The sequence below is a fragment of the Salvia miltiorrhiza genome, chromosome 3 (genome assembly GCF_028751815.1).
Source record: "Salvia miltiorrhiza cultivar Shanhuang (shh) chromosome 3, IMPLAD_Smil_shh, whole genome shotgun sequence".
In the NCBI taxonomy this organism is placed as follows: Eukaryota; Viridiplantae; Streptophyta; class Magnoliopsida; order Lamiales; family Lamiaceae; genus Salvia; species Salvia miltiorrhiza.
In genome coordinates, this window is record NC_080389.1 from 14,298,137 (window position 1) to 14,319,838 (window position 21,702).

General features: G+C 38.7%; 1 long non-coding RNA gene across 1 annotated transcript; it reads right to left on the reverse strand.

Annotated features, from left to right (window-relative positions):
* Nucleotides 1–11,181: 11,181 nt before the first annotated feature.
* Nucleotides 11,182–14,632, reverse strand: LOC131017752 (uncharacterized). Its single transcript, XR_009099844.1, has 3 exons — nt 14,147–14,632; nt 11,959–12,021; nt 11,182–11,443 (listed from the first exon to the last, which is right to left on the reverse strand). It is a non-coding gene; the product is annotated as an uncharacterized LOC131017752 (long non-coding RNA).
* Nucleotides 14,633–21,702: the final 7,070 nt, after the last annotated feature.

A 21,702-nucleotide genomic window follows, 5' to 3' on the forward strand; every position in this document is an offset into this window, starting at 1 on the left:
ATATTTTTTAGGGTTTTAGGTTTTTGTATTTGAAGTGGCGAGGGTGTTAGGTTTTTGTATTTATTTCGAGGGTTTCAGGAATAGAGAGATCAGATGATGGGCTGAAATAATATATTTCTGGATTCCGTTTATTTGTTAATTACTAATTAGCGTTTACTAATATTCAATTTATAATGTCTATAATAACATTTTTTCAGTATTTAACTTTTAATTAATAATTCGGATGGGATCATCTGTCCCACAATTTAGTGTGTACCACTCTTAATTTGTTATAATTTTTAATATTGTTTTCTTCAATTTTAATTTAGGGTTAATTCGCTCTAAATCCTTAAACTATAGTCCTTTTCCATTTTTTCCCTCAATCTTTGAACTTCCCACTAGGGCTGGGAAGTTCGGGATCGGGTATCGGGTACCCGATTACCTGATCCGAAAAAATCGGGTATCGGGTACCCTATACCCGAAAAATTCGGGTTCGGGGTCGGGATCGGGTATTTAGGGTGTTAGAAAATCGGGTATCGGGTATACCCGAAATACCCGAATTAAATTTAATTAAGCTGCTGCCTGCTGCTACAAGCCTACAGCTGTCATGTTCCCTTGAATCCCTTCCCTTCAACCCTTCCCATTTCCCAAGTTCCCATTTAATTTTGAATTGAAATCCAATCCCAATCCCAGCCCTAACTCCCGCTCGGCCGTCCCCTACTCCAGATTTCATTCCCGTCTCCGGCGACCCACCCAGCGGCGCCCCTCGCCTGCCCGCAGCCGCCGTTCTCCTCGGTCGTCACCGTCGTTCACAGACCACCAGTCCCACCGCCTCGCACAGTCGCGCCGTCGTTCTACCGCCGAGCTTGTCGCCCCACAGCAGCTATGCCGCCTCCGAGCTCCGACGACAGCTGAGCTTCTTCTTCTTCTTCTTATTTTTTCATACAGATTTCGATTTCCATGTCAATGTGGTTAGAGAGGATTTGTTAGAATTAACCTATATACTGTAACTTGTTGTTTAAAATTCGATTTCCTCATATTCTTGGTAAAATTTGCTGCATACAATCAAGATTTTCAAGGGTTTCAGTTCTATGATAGTATATCAAAAGATATTTCTACACCTTGTTCAAAAACCCTTCTCGAGCAAAAGAAAGACTATCTTCTACTCCATCCCCCTGGCTGCTTCAAATCGGGTAATTTAGGGTACCCGAATACCCGACTCGGGTACCCGAGTCGGGTATTAGGGTACCTGATTTTTTTTCGGGTTCGGGGTTGGGTTTAGGGTTTTGGTCTTATTCGGGATCGGGTACCCGATTTTTTCGGGTAGGGTACCCGATCCCGACCCGATTCCCAGCCCTACTTCCCACAAAAAACCCCCAACTTTCAATTTTTCCTAATTTTCCCATGACGGGTTTTCCGGCCAAATTCGAAGTCGGAATTTTCCTATGTGGCGTTATTCATGCCAAATCACCCTATACGTAGCAAATCATGACACCCACCCTCCCTCTCACACGTCACTCTCCCCCTCCCACGTCACTCTATTTCTCTCTTCCCCCTCTCCCCCCGTCTGGCTCCCCCCTCTCTCACCGCCACAACCACCCAGATTCTCGGGACGGCGGTTTCTAGGAGACGGTACAAGCTGAAGAGCGGCGTCGACTCCGCCGGAATTTCAGAGGCGGCGAGCGAGCTCGGGCGGCGCCGGCTTGAGGACCGACATTTTCTGGGACCTCCGTCGACTCTCCCCTTTCCCCCATCCCCCACCGCCGCCACATCCTCCCCCCTCCCCTTCCCTCTCCCTCTCTCCTTCACTCGATTCCCGGCGCCGATTGAAAACCCACGTTTGAAAACCCACTTCGCCCGCTTCATCCCTCTCTCTTCCACTCAGATACCAAATTTGAAGAGGCTCGGGGCGTTAGGCGGCGTGATTGGGAGACAGAGGTTCACCGAAGGAGGCAGGTCAGGGTGGCGCTGCTATTTACGGCGCAAACCCTAGGTGGCGCGAAGAGGGGGAAAAACCCTAGCTGCAACTCTGAAAACGTGGATCAGAGAGAAGGGTTCTCAGGTCGGATCTTGGGAGCACGGAGCCTTTGTGGAGAGCGGTCGTCGGGGCAATCTGTAACAGATAGGGATGAAGGCGGTAGTCTGCCAATTTTTTGGAGGAGATGAGCGGCGGCGATCGGACTTTGAGAAGAAGGTGGTGGACGTGGTAGAACGGCGACAAATTGAAGAATAACAAGCAAGAAATTTGGCTTGTCCACGTCACTTAATTCCGATTCCACGTGTGCTCGAATTTGGCTAGAAATTTCGTCATGGGAATATTAGGAAAAATCAATAGTTGGTGGTTTTTTATGGAAAGTTCAAAGATTGAGGGAAAAAATGGAAAATGACTATAGTTTAAGAATTTAGAGAGAATTAACCCTTTAATTTATTATGCTTTAATATAATAAAAAAATAACAAGGGTTCGCTCATCTAATCAGGGTTTATAATTATTTTTTTATATTCATTTGAATTAATAATTAATTATTTGGGTTCATTAATTCAAAATTAGGGTATATAATTTTTTTAAAATTTTAATTTTTAGTGATAAATATTAATTAGAGTTCATAATATAATAATATTTTTTATTTTTATAAAAATAATTATAAAATAGATAAATTAAAAATGGTACACGGTGGTACACACTAAATAGTGGGACAAAGGATCTCATCCGTTAATAACTGGTCTCAATTTTTTTTATTTATAATTCATTATTGGGACTAGTTATAATTCCATAATTAAGGTAGCTAGGTTTTATGTTTTTGGGTACCATTTGATGTTATAATTTATATAAAAAATAAAGACATAGAAATTATTTCATAATATATTTATAAAGTACGGAGATTATTCACTAAAGACAATGTTAATATGTCATGTCAAACTATTATAATAAAAAAGTTTTACATACATGTAAACCTAAAATATAAAAGTTTCTTAAAAAAGACTTCCATCCACCCTTTTTATTCCACCTATTTTACTTGCAAAAAAAATCATAAAAATAAACAATATTTTTAAATATTTAATAATAATTTATATCAATAATAATCATAAGAAGTTTATTAAATCTCTATAGCATGACATAAAAAATAAAATTAAAAATGATATTCAAAATTACCTCACAATTTTGTTTATTGTCATTGCAAAATAAAGCCTCAGAGGGAACTGTCTCCTTTGAAATCGAATCACAAATTTTGTGAAGTCCGAGGGTGTAATACCCCGTTTCCCCGAGCTAAGTTTAGAATAATTTTGAACTTAGATTTAAGATGATTCACGCCGGATCGAGAAAAAAAATTTATTTTAATTCCAACAAAAATAATTTACAAAAGCATTTGTAAATTTAGTTATTAAATTTATATGCATTGCATATTTATTTAATTAAGCATTCAAGCATTTAAATGTGAATATGTGAATTTATTTTCATATTGGGCCTTATGTTTTAATTACATTTGAGTAATAAAAATGAGAGCCCAACCCATCTTGACAAAGCCCAACCCATCTTGATCCTCAAGATATTTTCGTCCACCTATTGCCGCCTCACTATTCTCTCACTCCTCAAATATATCTCCTCCGCTGCTGCGCCCAAATCATTCTCTCTCAATTCACTCACTTCATCTCTCTCGTTGCAACACCCAAACTGAACTTCAAGAACAGCAGCCCAACAAATTCAAGCAGTCGACCGTCACAGATTTGAGAAAATCTCTGAAGGTTCCACCTTCAATTCCCCTGCTACTTTACTTCACTTTTCGATTAAGAATCCTAAACTTTTATCATGTTTAAACATATCAATTTTTCAAACAAGAATCACACGCATACATGCGTATCTGCTGTGCATATACTCTGTTATGTTTATATGCTTGCATTAGAACTTGTTTGTGTTAAAAGAATAAGAAGAAAGGTAGAGTCTTGAGTTGGTTTTGGCTGTGTTGGGTCTGAGGTGCCGAGTCGGAGGGGATTGTTGCTGTCGGCGGTGACCTCGTCGTCTGTCGCCGGAAACAGAGGGAGAGGTGATGGCGCTTCGCCGTTGCCAAGGAGGAGATCGGCGTGAGCTGTACTGGTGGGCTGAGAAAGAGAGAGTCGGAGGGTGTTTAGAAGTTGGGAGATGAGAGCAGAGCTGGAAGCCAGACTGGGAGCCAGAGCTGGAAGCCAGAGCTGGGAGCCAGAGCTAGAAGCCAGAGCTGGGAGCCAGAGCTGGAACGCCAGAGCTGGAACGCCAGAGCTGGGAGCCAGAGCTGGAACGCCAGAGCTGGAAGCCAGAGCTGGAAGTCAGCTGGAAGCCAGAGCTGGGAGGCCAGAGCTGGGAGCCAGAGCTGGGAGGCCAGAGCTGAGAGGCCAGAGCTAGAAGCCAGAGCTAGAAGTCAGAGCTGGGAGGCCAGAGCTGGGAGGCTAGAGCTGTATTGCAGAGCTCGGACGACAGAGTTGGATAGCAGAGCTCGGACGCTAGAGCTGAATAGCAGAGCTGAAGAGCAGAGCTGACTAGCAGAGCTGAAGAGCAGAGCTGACTAGCAGAGCTGATTGCCAGAGCTGGGATGTCAGAGCTGGAGAGCAGAGCTGGGATACCCGAGCTGAGAGACCAGAGCTGGTTGAGGAGACCAGAGTAAAGCAGAGTATAGTAGAGCAGAGCGGAGAAAGGGGTGGGAGAGGCGACACTAGGCTGCCTTTGTCTTTATATTTTGGTTTTGTGCATATTTTAAGTAATACTTATTATATGCTTGAGTATGAAATGAGTCATGCATTGCATCATGATTTAATTGGTTATTTATAATTTCTATTACAAAAGAAAGTCGAGTAAGAATATTGTTGGTGTTCTTAACTCAAGAGAATTGTTTTCAATTATTTATTCATTAAATTTTGAAAACCCAGCTAAGTGAATCATAGAATGTTAAGCACTTTACCGTGACTTGAATTTAGATTTAAGAGACCTATTAAGAATAGATTTCTTGTAGACTTTGAACGTCAGGAGGATTAGCACTGCTATTCCGATTCAGATATATAGTTAAACGACAGGCTTTGCCTATTCAGGTGGGCTTACTTCCAAATGTATAAAGTATGATCGAGTTATTAAGTTCAAAGTGTTTCAATGAAATGCAAATTGTTTATTCAATAAAATGCAAACTGTTTATCTAATAAAATGTTTATGTGCACTCTGCTCTGTTTAAGGCTCGCAATTCATGGATTGATCGAGGTTCTCTTATGGCCTAACACGCTATTTGAGAATTGTGTACACTTGTTAGTTGTTTCGCTGGGTTGATCTCCATCGGGCACTAATTCATGTAAGAGGCGTTATAAGGGTGCTTGGCTGGATGTGTTCCGGAGCATGTATCATGTAAGGCCTGCCTGGGTAGCGTCCCGAGGTCAATTCAACTTGTCTGAGTTACGTCCTCAGGGCAAGTGTCATGGGAGAAATGGATCCGTCGGTGGCTAAAAGGTTCGGGATCACAGCGAGTAACAAAAAGGGAGTGTGACATGTGCGCACAAATGAAATAAATATTTTAACATGCTTAGAAGTTCTTTCAATTTAAAACCTTCTAAGTTATGTCAAGTATAATTGGATAAACTGTGTTTACGAAAATATGAAATGTTTCAGAAAATGCATGCCCACTGAGTACATTAGTACTTAGCCCAAAAATACTTTCAAATATTTTTCAGGTTGGCTGGCCGGTGCTGACGGGACGGAGCTGAGGCTAGGATTCAATATTCTATTAAGACTTCCGCTGCAACGCTAGCTTTCAACTGTCTTTAAGAAAATATTAAATGATATCCCTGATCGAGTTTAGACTCTTAACTCCTAGATTTATGCTAATGAATGTCGGTTGTCAGAAGCATGAAACAAAACTTGTGATCCAAAGGGGACTAGCCCGACTTGTCATCTTATTCGGGTTTTAACAAAGTTGTTCCTTGTTTATTTCTATGAATTAGTTGCACCTCGATTATATTTATTCATTCAAGAATTGGGGTGTGATAGAGGGACTCATGATCTATATATCTATTATATAAAGAGCTACACATTGGAGAGCTCTCTACTATTTTCTATCCTATGTTGCACTATCACGATTTAGTATTTGCTTCATTATCAATTCTACTCTATATGGTATTTTTATATTTTTTTTTCTTCATCTATCCCACATAGAATTTATACTAAACTTTATCAATTTATAATCTAAATAAAAGGTTCATTCTTCATGCATACATTAGCTCATTTATCTTTCCCACATTAATATTCTATTAAATTTAATTTAATCATGGGTAAATCTAGATAAAAAAATACTTATAATATGTATTTCAAATAAATAGTTTCCGACATTTTTTTATAATTTAAATATCTTTTCATATTAAATTTATACTCCATTAAACTTCATAATTTAAAATCTAAAAGAATTGTAATTAAATTTCAATATTTGCAAATCTAAATAAAATTGTAGATGTTTTGAAATAAATAAGTTATGCAATTGAATTTGGTCATATAAAATAAATAATGTAATTTAAATAAATAGGTTCTCCAATTTAATTTTTGGTTATAAAAAATAATTTCAATTAAGTTATCGTTTCCGCATTGATCTTTATTGAACTTCACCATAAAAAATACGTAAATAAAAGAATAACTTTGAAATGCATTTAAAATAAATAGGTTCTTCAATTTATATAATAGATAGATTCCCGAATTCCCATATTAAGTGTATATTTAGAACTCACATTTCATAATTTAAATAAAATGATTTATCAACTACGGACTCGTGTCCATCGCTAACAATTTGGCTGTCATGGATTTCATTACTCCTATTTATGTTTTACTATATTAGCGCCCCTAAATAATTCAGTCCCCACTACATGGCTAGGTTATAAACTTGTTGACAGGTTGGGAGTTCCTCACTACATGCATGAGCTTCTCAAGTTTTCGGTGGCGGATTATTTTTACGAGGGGATTTGGCACTTTGCTGCTAGCTTTGTTGAGCGTCACCCGGAGATTGTTCGTGATATTCTGCTGCTCCCTATTGGTTCGAATAGTGATGTGCGTTTTTGGAGGCACTCGCTCAAAGGGGAGGTGTCGGCAGCTCTTGCTTTCCGAGAACATTGTCATAGTTTCCCGAAAGTTTCCTGGGGAAGCTGGTTGTGGGAAAGATATATCCCGGTGAGGAGATCCATCCTCTGTTGGAGAATTATTCATAAACGTTTGCCGACTCTTGATATTCTCATCCGTCAAGGTTTAATCACGCCTAACATCTGTTACATCTGTCGGATGGACGCGGAGTCTATAGATCATATATTCTGGTCTTGCAAAAGGGTGAAGGAGGTTTGGAGCTCTTTTCTTGCTTGGTTTGGGATGGATTATCTCGTTCATTGCGTTGATCTCCACTCCTTTCTGGTGGATGCGTGGAATATGAATTTTAGCTCGCAGATTGCGTGCTATTGGAAGGCGGGAATCATGACTCTTGTGTGGAAAATTTGGTATGATCGGAACAAGATTGTGTTCGATAATGCTAGTTTTCATGGGCCTAATATCTTGAAGTTTGTCAAAGTTTACTTCCAGGAGATGGAAGCCAATTTCACTAGGCTTGGCTCTGTTTCGGGGGCTTGGAACGATTATGTGATTACGCGTGCCCTTGGTGTTCGGTCGCGAGCTGCTCCACCTCCGGATTTGGTTAATGTATATTGGTGGCCGCCAGTTATGGACTGGATCAAGGTAAATACGGATGGGTCTGCTCTTGGGGCCCCGGGTCTTATTGCCGCGGGAGGTGTTTATCGGGATAATTGGAGTCATGTCCGGGGCTGTTTTCATGTGAAAGGTGGACATGGGTTTGCGTTTGAAGCTGAGCTTCTTGCCGTGATTACGGCAGTCTCCATCGCACATGAGCGGGGATGGATGAAACTGTGGATTGAAGCTGACTCCTCTTACGTGGTGAATCTCCTTAATTCTAAATCAGAGGATGTTCCTTGGCGTTTTATGGCCCTTTGGAAACGCACGCTTCAGTTGCTTGCTTCGTTCCAGCTGCAAGTTACTCATATTTTTCGTGAAGGTAACACGGTGGCGGATATCATGGCGAATAATAATAGAGATGAAGGGTGGTGGCCATATGGTATTGAGGAAATAAAAGTCGCTGCTGCTAGAGACATGTCTTCACATAGTTATGTGCGTATCAAGTAGCGAACTTCCTCCGTTTTTTCTGTTGTCGGCTACTTTTGAGTTCGGGTTTACCTTGACGTCGGGTGGGAGTGCCGGGAGTCGTCCCTCGGCGAGGCTCCTGGGCGTGCTGGAGGGGATGCGCTTAGTCGGACTGTGGTGCAGTCGGCTTGTGGGTGTGATGGGGGGTGACTGCTGGGCCTGCGTGGGGAGTTGTATGGTCGGTTGCATCTTGGTTTGTGGGTGTCGTTTCTCGTTTGTTTTTGTTTGGGCGTGTGAGAAACCGGGGTGCTTAGAGACAATGGTTAGGCCGGCGTCTCTGAAGTGCCCTTCCCGTTCTCCGGCCTTTCTTTTCTTTGTTGTTTTCACGGGCACTCTTTTTCCTTATCAAAGGTTTCTCCCCTCCGGGTTTACTTTGATAAGGTTTTAATGAGGCCCGGCCCTTAGTTTGCTCCTCTGTGCTCTCAAGGGTTCGCTTATCCTTTTTTTTCTTTCCTTTATATAATAACCGCAATTTCATCAAATAATTCAGTCCCCAATTATGAAAATGTGGTTTATTGATTTAGCACCAATAAATTTCATCACTCCTATTTATGTTTTACTATATGAATAATTCATATATTACTGATTTATTGATTTAGCACCAATGGGCACACATTAGTGACATCACCTTAATCCTAGATTCAATGTGGCATTTCGATATCTCCTTCCATTGTGAAAAGGAAACTTTTGTTTCTTGATCAAGAATCATGATCTGTTCATTACTGAATATCCTTATTTGATTTTCAGATATCTCAAAAATTGGAATCGGATGAAGATGAAACTAGAGTTGAGGAACGGGATTGCTCGAACAAGTTTGACCAGTGAGGAGATCAAAGGAGAAACAGATGTTCCTATTGAGGTGGCTCTTGTTGATGATGTGGCAGGAGATGTTGTAGACGATGAGCCAGATGCTTCCCAAGGAGATGATTGGACTGCCAGCATTGTCTCTACATTAGATGTTAGATTTCGAGGAATATTGAACTATTATTGGATTTTGAGGAAGATTGAATTATTTGATACTAGTGGGCAACCCGTCGAAATTCGACGGAAACTTATTTTAACTTATTATATAAATTATTTTTAAATTTATTTAATTTAAAATAATATAGTTGAAATTATATTAATTTGAATCATATTCCTCAATTAAATGTTAACCTTTTGTTAGAATAATAAATATTATTTTTATGTAGATTTTTATTTAATAGTAATATTTTAAAAAATGTATCGATATTGAAAATTTTATTTCATCTGAGCATCATCTCGTCTGAACCTTGTAGGATCATATCATAATCTAAATTTCGGAAGACGAAAACTAACGTTTGAACATCAGACTTTTGAGTATCATCTCGTCTAGACCTTAAAATACAAAAAATAAACTTTCATGCGTCAAGTTTTTTTAACATCACTATCTGGAGCTTTAAAAATCAAAGTTGACTTGTGAGATTGTATGATTTGGAGCTTCTAACATCATAACTAACTTGTAAACATTATTTTGTATGGAACTTGAAAAAATCTTGACAAACTTTTATGCATTATTAGTTCTAAATATTATAATTGGGTTTCAAGAATCATCTCGTTTGGAGTTTAAAAAAATAAATTTAACTTGTGAGTATCATCTCATTTGAACTTTGAATGACCACAATTAAGTTACAAGAATTATCTTGTGTGTAGCTTTAAAGATCATTATCATATTTAGCTTGTAAGATCATAACTAACTTTTAAACATCATCTTGTATGCAGCTTGAAAAATCTTGACAATTTTTTGTGCATTATTTCATGTGGAGCTTGAAATATCATAATTGAGTGTCGAGCATTCATTTTGTTTGAAATTTGAAAGAATAAAATGGACTCGTGAACATTAATTATCTTCAAATCTTGAGTTTCGAGCATCATTCCGTCTGAAAATTGAAAGAATAAAATTGACTCGTGAACATTATCTTGTTTGAAGTTTGAAAGACCATAACTAAGTTTTGAAAATCATCTCGTGTGTAGCTTAAGAAAGTTGACACGAGATTCAAATTGTATTAATTTATTTAGTAATTTAATTGATATATTTTCATAAAAAATCTATGTTGAATCCAAATTTTATTTTTAAAATTTTATACAAAGTATATTATTTTATAATCAAATTAAATTGAAGAAATAATTTACTTAATCAAACCAATTTATTTTTTCAAATTAAATTAATTAGACCATGTATTTAATTAAATAAATTTTGTCAAATTAAATTGACAAAACAATTCAAATTGTATTAGTCTCAATCATTCCGCCAATTAAATGTGAATTTTTAATTTGAAGAGCAAGAGCTTATTATTGTATAAGTTTTATTTTGGTGAAATCTTATAAAAATACTCAATGTGAAATGAGGTGATTTATATGAATTCTTCACTCGATTGAGATTATTATAAATTTGATATATGATTAAAGATTTCTAATATATTTTAACATCATATCCTCTATTGTTCTTTATCTAAATTCTTTATTTATGCATTACTAATTTCATAATTTATCTATTATTATTATTATTATTATTATTATTATTATTATTATTATTATTATTATTATTATTATTATTATTATTATTATTATTATTATTATTGTAGTAATGGACGAACAGAAACAAATAAAGTTTGCAGAAATGAAAAATATATTTTTCTTCCCTATATAAATAAAATGTATGGATTTATTTTATTAAAAATAAAAATAAAATTTTAATTATTTTGATAGACATAAAATAAGATTTTGTTTTAAAGTAATCAGTTTATAGAATTTGTGCCTTATTATGCAAACATGTAAATCAATGATCGGACCCGTTTATAATTTACATATACGTGCATGTCTAAATTCAAACTTAATTTAAAATTAAATTTATTGAAAATTAAGAATATAAATATTATATATATATATATATATATATATATATGTCACGACCGGTCCTAATTAAGGATAATTAAGCCGGGAAATCGTGGCTAATGGAGGGAGATTAGAAGCGGGGTAGAAAGGGGAATAATCAAACAAGAAAGGATCGTATTTCATCATTGTTAACAACATAGATATCTATAATATAACAGAGTTTTTGTCGTATAGACTCAAATAACTAACAAGTTCGGATAACTCCGACTTATCCAAAATAACATAAAACTTCTGAGTACGCAGCGGAATAAGGTTCTGATTACATGTATGAAGACATGTAACCCTAGAGTTCATTAATACATAATAAGACAAAAGAGTCCCGCTCGTCACTTCATCACCATCGGCAGCTGCTCAACCTGCACATTTAGAAATATATGCAGGGCTGAGTACAAAAGTACTCAGTGGGCACATATGCCTACTATGAAATATAACATGCTTCGTAAAGTTGTAAATTGTCATGCCATCATAAACAGTACAGCAAGGGAGTTTTTCGCTAAAAAGGCCCAAGCTTACTAAATTCATTTGTGATTCTTAAAGTTCGTCTGCAGACTAAGTTCTCTTGTAATCTATCATATCTGGAACTGTGTGCCGGAGAGGTGGCCACCTCTCACGGACACTTGACCGGCCAACCCGCTAGATGACTCACGGTCACTGGTGTACACTAGCCCTGGCAGGATAGCTATCAACTGCTCAGGACCCGAATTCGATTTCATAATAACTGGCAAAGCCACATCAGATAGATATCATACCAAACATTGAAACATTTATGGCAAGACAACAGTTGAAATAATTTTCAGTTCAAAGATTTTGCAATGAAATAACTGTTCAAACATAACATTAAACTCATTTGATATATATGAAAGTAACCCACCTGATAGCAAAGCTTTGCTACAGATTAGTGACTCCTTGACGAGCTCTTATTCTTGCGCTCGACCTTTAATCCGAGAAAATAACGTAAGACTTTAAATCGAGGGAAAATTCTCAATTAAATGAGAATGCGTAATTAAACTATGCATGAATCTCGTATGCATGAACTATTATTCTGAGATAATAATCAGGGAATTTCTATTGTTAATCCAGGCTATCGGATTTAAACAAAAGCTAAGTCTCGTCTCATGAAGCCGGATAATTAACAAAAATTAATCCATTCTCTTCGGGGTGTTCTAATCCGTCAATTAAATAAACCCCGCTCCTCGTAGTCAATAGAAAATAAATACTTCAACTTATTCGCTTTATAATCTCATAATTAATCGGGCTTAATAAATAAGAACAAGTAATGTTATAAAATTAAAAAAAAATAAAATAAAATAAAAAGGCTCAACATAAGGCACATAAGAATCACAATCAACATCATCAAAACATGCTCTGCTTTTACACTGACTCAACTTCAAAATTTAATCTGTTCTGACTCCGACATCTCCTGGACTCGAGACTCATACCGAAAGAAAGATCTTCGAGTCTAGTTTCATATAAAAAAAATAGAGTCGAAAACTCCAAGTGGTTTGAGAGATATGACATTTTTACCACGATCTACCATGTTCGGCAGTTTTGAACAATCGAAAACTTGTATTTTTGAAAAATAGTAAACGTTGTCAAACTGGGCTTAACTTTGGTGGATATCTAAATAACACAATAAGGTTAATACCATAAAAATTTGGAAAGCTAGATCACCCAGGAAGCTACTGAAATAAATGACTCTTTTCTCTGTTCTCTGAAATTCTCAGTAGTAATGTGCAGTTTAGGTTTTACATTTTAAAGAAGTATCATACGAAGTTGGAATGGCTTGAAATTTTACCAGGGTACTCAAGACTCATGTAGGGACTTGTTATAAAATTTTCAAAGCTGTTAGACATCGACAAACCGTCGATCACAGTAGGTCAGTAGGCCTACGAAATTCATATTTATAAGTCCTTAAAAATAATTTATATAAATCAAGAATAATAGTTTAATCCCAAAAATATTCATTAAAAGTCCATCCTAATTTAAATAAAGAACGGACCTCATTTAAAATAAATAGTCCCAAACTTGTTACGCACATATACTAAATCTTTCACGAAACATCCTTTAAAATAAACTTTGATACATAGAAAATAATTCAACAACTTGAGCTCTTAAGGGGTTGTTTTACAACAGACACCAAATCTACCTCGGATCTCCAAATGAGGCTCCAAAAGACATTCTGGAAACTAGACATTTCAAGGATCATTCTCCAATTTGAATCGAATGAAAAACAATTCAAACGAGCAAGATATGCCCTCTCAAAGATGGGTATTTAACAAGCAAAAATCTGTAAATTTCATATTTCCAGATTACAACCAAGTCAGTGGGCTTTCTTTAAAAATTCATATCTCCCTTTACAAAACTCCACTGGGAACCCCAAAGGTCAATCTGGAAACTAGGGAGAGATCATAACACTCTCCAGTTGGATTTACTCTAAGAACCTTCATGGTTTAGAAGATATGACTATCTAAAGTTCAGTGCACAAAAAGAGTTCAAGTTTGGCAGATTCAGAACATAAATCGGAAAAACCACTTTAAGCTTCACCAAAAATTCTAAAACTGAACAAGTAAGTTCCCAACATGTCAGTGAATATTCAGTAGAAAGATAGGCTTGAGAATCAAATATTTAAGTCGGCCTTTTCCACCTCAAAGTCGTAGGTTTGTAAAATCTACTGGATGGTACATGGAATAAGAACTAGATTTCAAGAATTTATACCGGTTGTTTCCCTTACTCAAAAATGGTGAGGCCGATGTCAAAAGAAAGATACGGGAGTCTAGAGTGACATATTCAAGTTTCAAAGGTTTTCACCGAGTGAAACTTTACTTATGATCTCCCAAAGATTGTTTACCAAAAATGTATTCCAGATGGGCAGTGATGTTTACAAATTCATAAATAAATCATGCGAGCTCTAAATATTCTAAAATTTTACCAAAATATAGAAAATGTATGAAATATGATACACAATTAATTTGGGAATTTTTGGGAACCGTTTGGATGGCTGGAATCGCCTTGCAAAACACTGCCGGAGCAGTGTGCTTATGGCAGATTCGCTGCCTTACCTCATGCACGGTTTTTCACCCAATAAACTCTAGCTTCGAGTGTTGGGGTACTACTGGACTGGAGCAGCTTGAAATCTTGGCAAAGTAGTTAAGCCAAGTCTTCCTTCTCTTTGTGATTGCTGGTGCGAAATGGAAGGAATGGGTGAAGTGTTGGAGTTGATGGGGAGCAAAGGTAGTGGAGATGGTGGGGAGCATAGGGTAGTGGAGTTGATGGAGTGGGGAACAAAATTAATGGAAAGAAAAAGAGAAGAAAAAGAAAGGAAAAAAAATGTAGAGGAGAATTATTGATGTATTTTCTCTGTCTCGGTGATTCTGTAACTGTAAGATGGATCGTGTGCTCGTATATGCTTGATACTGTTTATTTAAATAAATCTCGTATTTCGACATGTGATTTCTCACTAAAACCGATAAATTATAAAATGAATCTAAATTAAATCCGTAGATTTAATTCGTTCGTTGTTCTGATATCTAAATTAAATCCGCAGATTTAATTAACTTCCTGAGTCGGAAATAATTCACGATCTGAGTAAAAATAAAATCAAATTTCATCTCGCTTAATTAAATAACGTGACTTTGCTAAGTCAGTTATAACTCTGAAATAATATCATTAACTGCTTTAACAATATAAATTCAGGATCATAAGTTGAATTCATATTAGGATAAAAACCGTTTTCATTCACTGATGAACAAAAATAAACACTCATTACTGGATTTAAAATATATAAAAGAGCGGGTCACTACATACTACCCCTCTTAACAAAAATTTCGTCCCGAAATTTGCATATTTCTTCTAAAACAGTTCGGGGTATTTCTCCTTCATTTTGTCTTCAAGCTCCCACGTGGCTTCCTCTTGTCCGTGGTGTCTCCATAAGACTTTCACTGATGTGATTGCCTTATTCCTGAGTTGTTGAACTTTTCGATCTAGAATGACCTCTGGTCTCTCTTCATAGCTCAAGTCTGGGCAAATGATGATCTCTTCTTGGTGGATTATGTGCTTTGGATCGAAAACGTATTTTCTGAGTTGTGATACGTGGAAAACATTGTGAACGTTTCCAAAGCTTGGCGGTAACGCCAACCTATAGGCTACTGGGCCTATTCTCTCCAAAATCTCATAAGGTCCTACGAATCGGGGCCTAAGTTTTCCCTTGACACCAACCTAGTTATCCCCTTGGTAGGAGATACCTTTAGGAAGACCTTGTCTCCTATTTCAAAACATAACTCAGTTCGACGTGCATCAGCGTAAGATTTCTGTCTATCTTGTGCCTCTTTTATTCGCCCTCTGATCTGGCGGACTATCTCAACCATCTCATTGACCATGTCTGGTCCTAAAACTTTTCTCTCACCCACTTCATCCCAATAAAGCGGTGATCTACATTTTCTTCCATATAATGCCTCATATGGTGCCATATCGATAGTCGCCTGGTAACTGTTATTATAGGCAAATTCAATCAACGGCAGCACTGCTTCCCAACTTCCACCCCTGTCTAACACCACTGTTCTCAACATATCTTCAAGGGTCTGAATTGTCCTTTCAGACTGCCCATCTGTCCGCGGGTGGAAGGCGGTGCTGAAATTTAGCCTCGTGCCTAACTCCTTCTGTAAGCTCATCCAAAATCTAGATGTGAACTTCGAGTCTCGATCTGATGTGATTGACACGGGTACACCGTGTAAGCGTACAATCTCTCGAACATACAACTGAGCTAGCTTGTCTGACCCGTGTGTGATCGGTATTGGTATAAAATGAGCACATTTTGTGAGTCGATCCACTATTACCCAAATGGCAGTGTTTCCTCTCTTTGTTTTGGGCAAACTGGTCACAAAATCCATTGCGATGTGCTCCCACTTCCATTCTGGAATTTCCAACGATTGTAGTTTTCCATATGGCCTTTGGTGTAAGGCCTTCACCTGTTGGCATGCCAGGCATTTCTCCACAAATGACGCTATGTCTCTCTTCATGCCTTCCCACTAAAAGTGTTTCTTTAGGTCCTGATACATCTTAGTACTCCCTGGGTGGGCAGTATAAGGGTATCGTGAGCCTCACTCATGATTTTATCCTTAAGCTCATCATCGTGGGGGATGCATATCCTTCCCTCAAAGAGGATAGCATTATCTGATGCTTCTTGATAATTCTTGACGCCTCATTTCCTTACTGTTTCCCGTAGTTTTTCCATCTTCCCGTCTTTTCTTTGTGCTTCTACGATCGTCTTCCTCAAGTTAGGTACCGTTGCCACAACGCTTGCTATCGTCCCTGGTGGTTTAACCACTTCTATGCTCATTTTGCTAAATTTCCTTATGAGCACCGTCTCTCGAGTGATGAGAGCTCCCAATTTAGATTGAGTCTTACGACTCAATGCATCAGCCACTACGTTGGCCTTGCCTGGGTGGTAGTTAATACCACAGTCATAATCTTTCACTAGTTCGAGCCATCTCCTTTGTCTCATATTAAGGTCCTTTTGCTCGAAAAAATATTTCAGACTTTTGTGGTCTGTGAATATTTCACACCTAACTCCATATAGGTGGTGTCTCCAAATCTTCAGCGCATGCACCACTGCAGCTAACTCCAGATCATGAGTCGGGTAATTCAGTTCATGTGGCCTAAGCTATCGTGACGCATATGCTATCACTCTTCCTTCTTGCATCAGCACGCAACCAAGTCCATTTTGGACTCGTCTGTGTAGATCACGTATTCCTTATCAGCTGTTGGGACGGCTAACACTGGTGCCGTAGTCAACTTTTCCTTGAGTTCTTGGAAGCTCTTCTCGCACTCCTCTGTCCAAGAAAATTTTATTCCCTTCCTGAGTAGTTGCGTCATTGGCCTAGCAATTTTGGAAAATCCTTCCATAAACCTCCGATAGTAACCTGCCAATCCTAAGAAACTTATTATCTCAATAGGGTTAGTAGGCGATCTCCATTCACGCACCGCTTGCACTTTTTCAGGGTCCACTTTAATCCCTTCTGATGATACAATATGTCCTAAAAACGTGACTTCGCTGAGCCAAAACTCACACTTGCTGAATTTGGCATAAAGGCGCTCCGTCCTCAACGTTTCTAGGACAATTCTCAGATGTTCCTCATGGTCTTTCTCGTTCTTCGAGTAGATCAGGATGTCATCTATAAACACCAAGACAAATTTGTCTAAGTACGGATGAAACACTCGATTCATGAGGTCCATGAACACAGATGGCGCATTACTTAGCCCGAATGGCACAACTACAAATTCATAGTGGTCATACCTAGTTCGAAATGCCGTCTTAGGTACGTCTTCTGGTTGAATCTTCAGCTGGTGATAACCAGACCGCAAATCAATCTTCGAGAACACGCTTGCTCCCTTGAGCTGGTCGAAAAGGTCATCTATCCTTGGTAAAGGATATTTGTTCTTCAGTGTCACTTTGTTCAGTTCCCTATAGTCTATGCACATTCGCAATGTGCCATCATTTTTCTTCACGAAAAGTACGGGTGCACCCCAAGGTGATACACTTGGCCTAATGAATCCAAGTTCCAAAAGTTCTTGCAGTTGTATCTTGAGTTCTTCCAACTCTTTAGGAGCCATTCGGTATGGTGCCTTCGAAATGGGAGCTGCCCCGGGCTCCAAATCAATGGTAAACTCAATTGGTCTGTCCGGTGGTGGCCCTGGCAGAATCTCTGGAAATACATCTGAAAAATCCCGTACAATTGCTACATCTTCTATGCTCCTTTCAGTTCCCGGTTCTCCGTGCAAGTATACGAGGTAAGCTGAGTATCCCTTCTTCATCATTCTCGTTGCTTGTAGAGCGGAGATGATCATCTTTCTTCTCCCCATACTAATTCCGTGGAAATGTGACGGCTCCCTTCCTGGGGGTCGAAACGATATCCGTCTTTCGTTACAAATGATGGTGGCATAGTTCTCGGCTAGCCAGTCCATTCCTAGGATTATGTCCACATCTCCCATCGGTATAACATACGAGTTGTTCACTACAATCTTGAGTGACCCTATATTCAGTTCTAGGTTCAAGCACACATGATCTACTGTCGTCATCCCTCCTATAGGTGATGATATACTCAACTCATGTTCAGCTCTTTCCATTTTAAGTTTTAATGTGTCGACACATGTACTTGAAATGAAAGTATGCGATGCGCCCGTATCAAATAGAACTACAACAGGAGTATTGAGTAGCATGCCCATACCTGCCAAGTTTCCCTGGTTGTTCTCGGGCTGCTTCTGCCTCATAGCATAGGCTCTAGCATGTCGAGGCTTTTCATGTTGTTTTTGTTGTCGCTGCTGTTACTGTGGTTGCTGCCTTGGGTATGGTTGGGGCAAAGCTTGGATTGCTCGCAGATGCGGAGCCTGGATAGGTGGGTTTGGCCTTAAACTCGTTCCATGTTGCTTATTCGAGCACCGATTTGCATAGTGCCCCTTCTGGTTGCAGATATAGCAACTATCACTGCCGGCCTTACAAATTCCCATATGACTTTTGTTACATTTGGGACAATGTGGGGCTCTTTGTTGGTTATTTCCCATCTGTTTCGGTGCGCCCTGGCTTCCATAACCTTGTGACTGGAAGACCCGTCCCTGCCATGGCCTCTTCTCGCCTTGGTTCGGGTTACTGTTGTCCCATCTCCTCTTTCCTTTGAAATTCTGATTATGATTTTGATCATGTGGAGGTGCTGGCGCAGGTATAATTGCAAGTCTTTCTCCTGGCATGGCTGCCTCAATGTCTAACGCTCGGCTGAGCGACTCAGTGTAAGACAATCCTCCGTGGCTTGCCAAAGCCATCCTAATCTCGTGCCTCAGACCGGCACAAAACTTTTTAGCCATCTTCTCATCTGTGTCAACTTGTTCCGGCGTATATCTAGACATATCGCAGAACATCCTGTCGTATTGAGTTACCGACATCTTTCCTTGTTTCAGATTATAAAATTCAGCCTCCTTTTTCTTGCGGTAGCTCTTGGGTATATACTTGTCATATATACCGGCTTTGAATTGTTCCCAAGTCAGGTTTTCTAACTGCTCTGCTGTCATCGTTTTCATCCTTGCTTCCCACCAAAAATCAGCTGACCCAGTCAACTGAAAGGACATACAAGTCAGGCGTTCTTGGTCGGTGCAACGCAGGAAGTTGAAAATGCGTTCAATAGCGCGAACCCAAGTCTCAGCTTCTGCCGGGTCTCCTGTCCCGTTGAAGGTAGGTGGGTTCTGTCGCAAGAATAATTCCTCAATCCGCCGTTCTGGCTGAACAGGTGGTTGAACTAATTCAGGTTCTGGCCCTGCTTCTGGGCCTCTTCCTTCATTTCGGGGAATCCTGCCCCCTCCTCTTGGTCGTCCTCGTTTTGACGGCATTCTATTAGGTCAAAACACAAGTTGTTAATGCAACATCACAAGGCATACTATTGTTCTATCCAACTTCTCTCGGACGCCTTTGCTTTGTTGGCATTCCGATGAGTCGACATATAGTCACCAATGTAATACACAGATGCATATCATCGATTCTGTAAATTGTTTTCTTGATTCTCAAATCTCGCTCATACTCTTCCTCATGAAAGTATATAAATAACATAGCGGAAGTAACTTGCCGCAAAAGACTGATAGGGTCGCTACATAGACATGGGAAATTAGTATCAATGAGGACTATTTCATCAACAATTGAATATAGATATGGTGATCTATCCAAGCATTATACACGATGAACTAGCTATCTAGCAAGGTCATCATGAAAGAGCTCAGTTCCGAAATGCCCTATGAACCAGCATTTTCGTACTAATACTTATCAAAATAACTAAGCCAACATAGGGGCATACAAAAGCATCGAAATGATCATCGTTTTTGAAATACACAAATAACGTCCTACTAAATGCACAAGAGAATGTCTGTATGCATTACGTGCTTGACCCTTGGATTGAAGCATACGTGTTTGACTGATTTAATCTGATGAGTATCTGCTTGTCCTTGGGTCACAGAAAATCTACCAATAGCTAGTATATCGCAATGATTCAAATCACAAATGGCAATTAGGCAAAGTGTTTCAATAATTTGCCAAATAATTGAAAATGAATAACCATAGGGTAGAAATGAATTGACTGAAGGTCGAAACGAAATGACCTAATAGTCTGAACCCGTTTGGCTTTTCAGATGAAAGTTTAAAATATATAGGTTTAAAGACCCATATATGACGACTACTGAGATTTTGGCCATGTGGACTGGCCAGGTCCGACATAACTACTTCTCTGTCACTCGGAAATACTTTTCCGAACTTGGAAACTCTTATTCCTTGGCTGCAAAAGGTATATTTGGTCTAAAATCACTACTTTCTTCTTAATATCTTGAACATGTCCTTGAGAATATTCTAGAGCTTCTCAAACTTGGAGTCTGCCTCCTAGTTTAATGCAATCCTTAAACATCTTCTATAGGTGAAATAAGGTAGGCTCGACCTTACTCAACAATGTTCCTCTATATGATCTTACTGTAGTACTTCTAGTACTTAGTGTTCCTTCACATAGCTCTTGAAATGCAACCATATAATTTGAAGCACTCTTCCGTGTTATTGCAAAAGACCTTCTGAATCATCACGCATTCAATAAGGAAATAGCTTTTGCTCATCTGAGTACCTTTATAGGGTATGTGTCCCCATGTGTAATGCTAAGTCATAAAATGACCTTAGTCAATGCTCTCATTGCGGCTACCAGACTAAATGCATAATCCAAGACGTTCTAACTGAGGCGATGTCCTCGATAGGTTAAGGTATATATATTTATCTTGAGTATATCCTTAGGGTCTCATTAGAATCTTAATTCTTTTGTTTCAGCATTGATCCACTGTCGGCGCTTCTAGCTATTATTAAACTCTAAACCATCTTCGAGAACTTCTCTCGTCTTACACACTTGCGTAAACTTTTATGATCAATCATAATGGTTGGTAACTTCTAGTTACCCATGGCACCTATCCTCCTTTCGATTTGTAGCAGGTGATCGTAATCAATAGAGATTCTAAATCATGCTCACGTGTAATATAATAGGTAATTGTAATCATAAAGGTTCTGAATATCTGAAACTGTAAGCTGGCAGTTCTAATCGCGATGCTATAACATCATACACAAAGTGTTATAACTGCATATGAGTCCGACTCTGAAGTTCAAACATAAATCATGAAGGTTCTCTTCATGCCATAACTGGTGATAATCGAGAGTTAGTAATGAGTCTTAGCTCATTATGCGATAGCTAGCTGATTACATAAGTCACACTCGTCGCTACGAGCAATGACTCACGTGATCTATCATCAAATAAGGCAATAGTCGATTCGGTGTTCCGTCTTGCGTGAACAACCTGAATGAAGAACTATGCCTGCTTCAGTGATTCGTGCGTGGCACTCTGCTTGCACTGCTTTCATTGGATTCTCTTCCTCTTTCTTAGCTCTTCACCATGGCTATAGTGAAATATGACTGAGTTCCTAGCTTCTATTGTTCTTTTCGTAACAGTGATCATGCATTCTTAACGCATCTAAGTTCATTGAGATATCTAATCAATCAATAAAGCATAAAACTTGAATGTAAGCATCAGTACATCATATAAAACGTGAACTTCTCAAT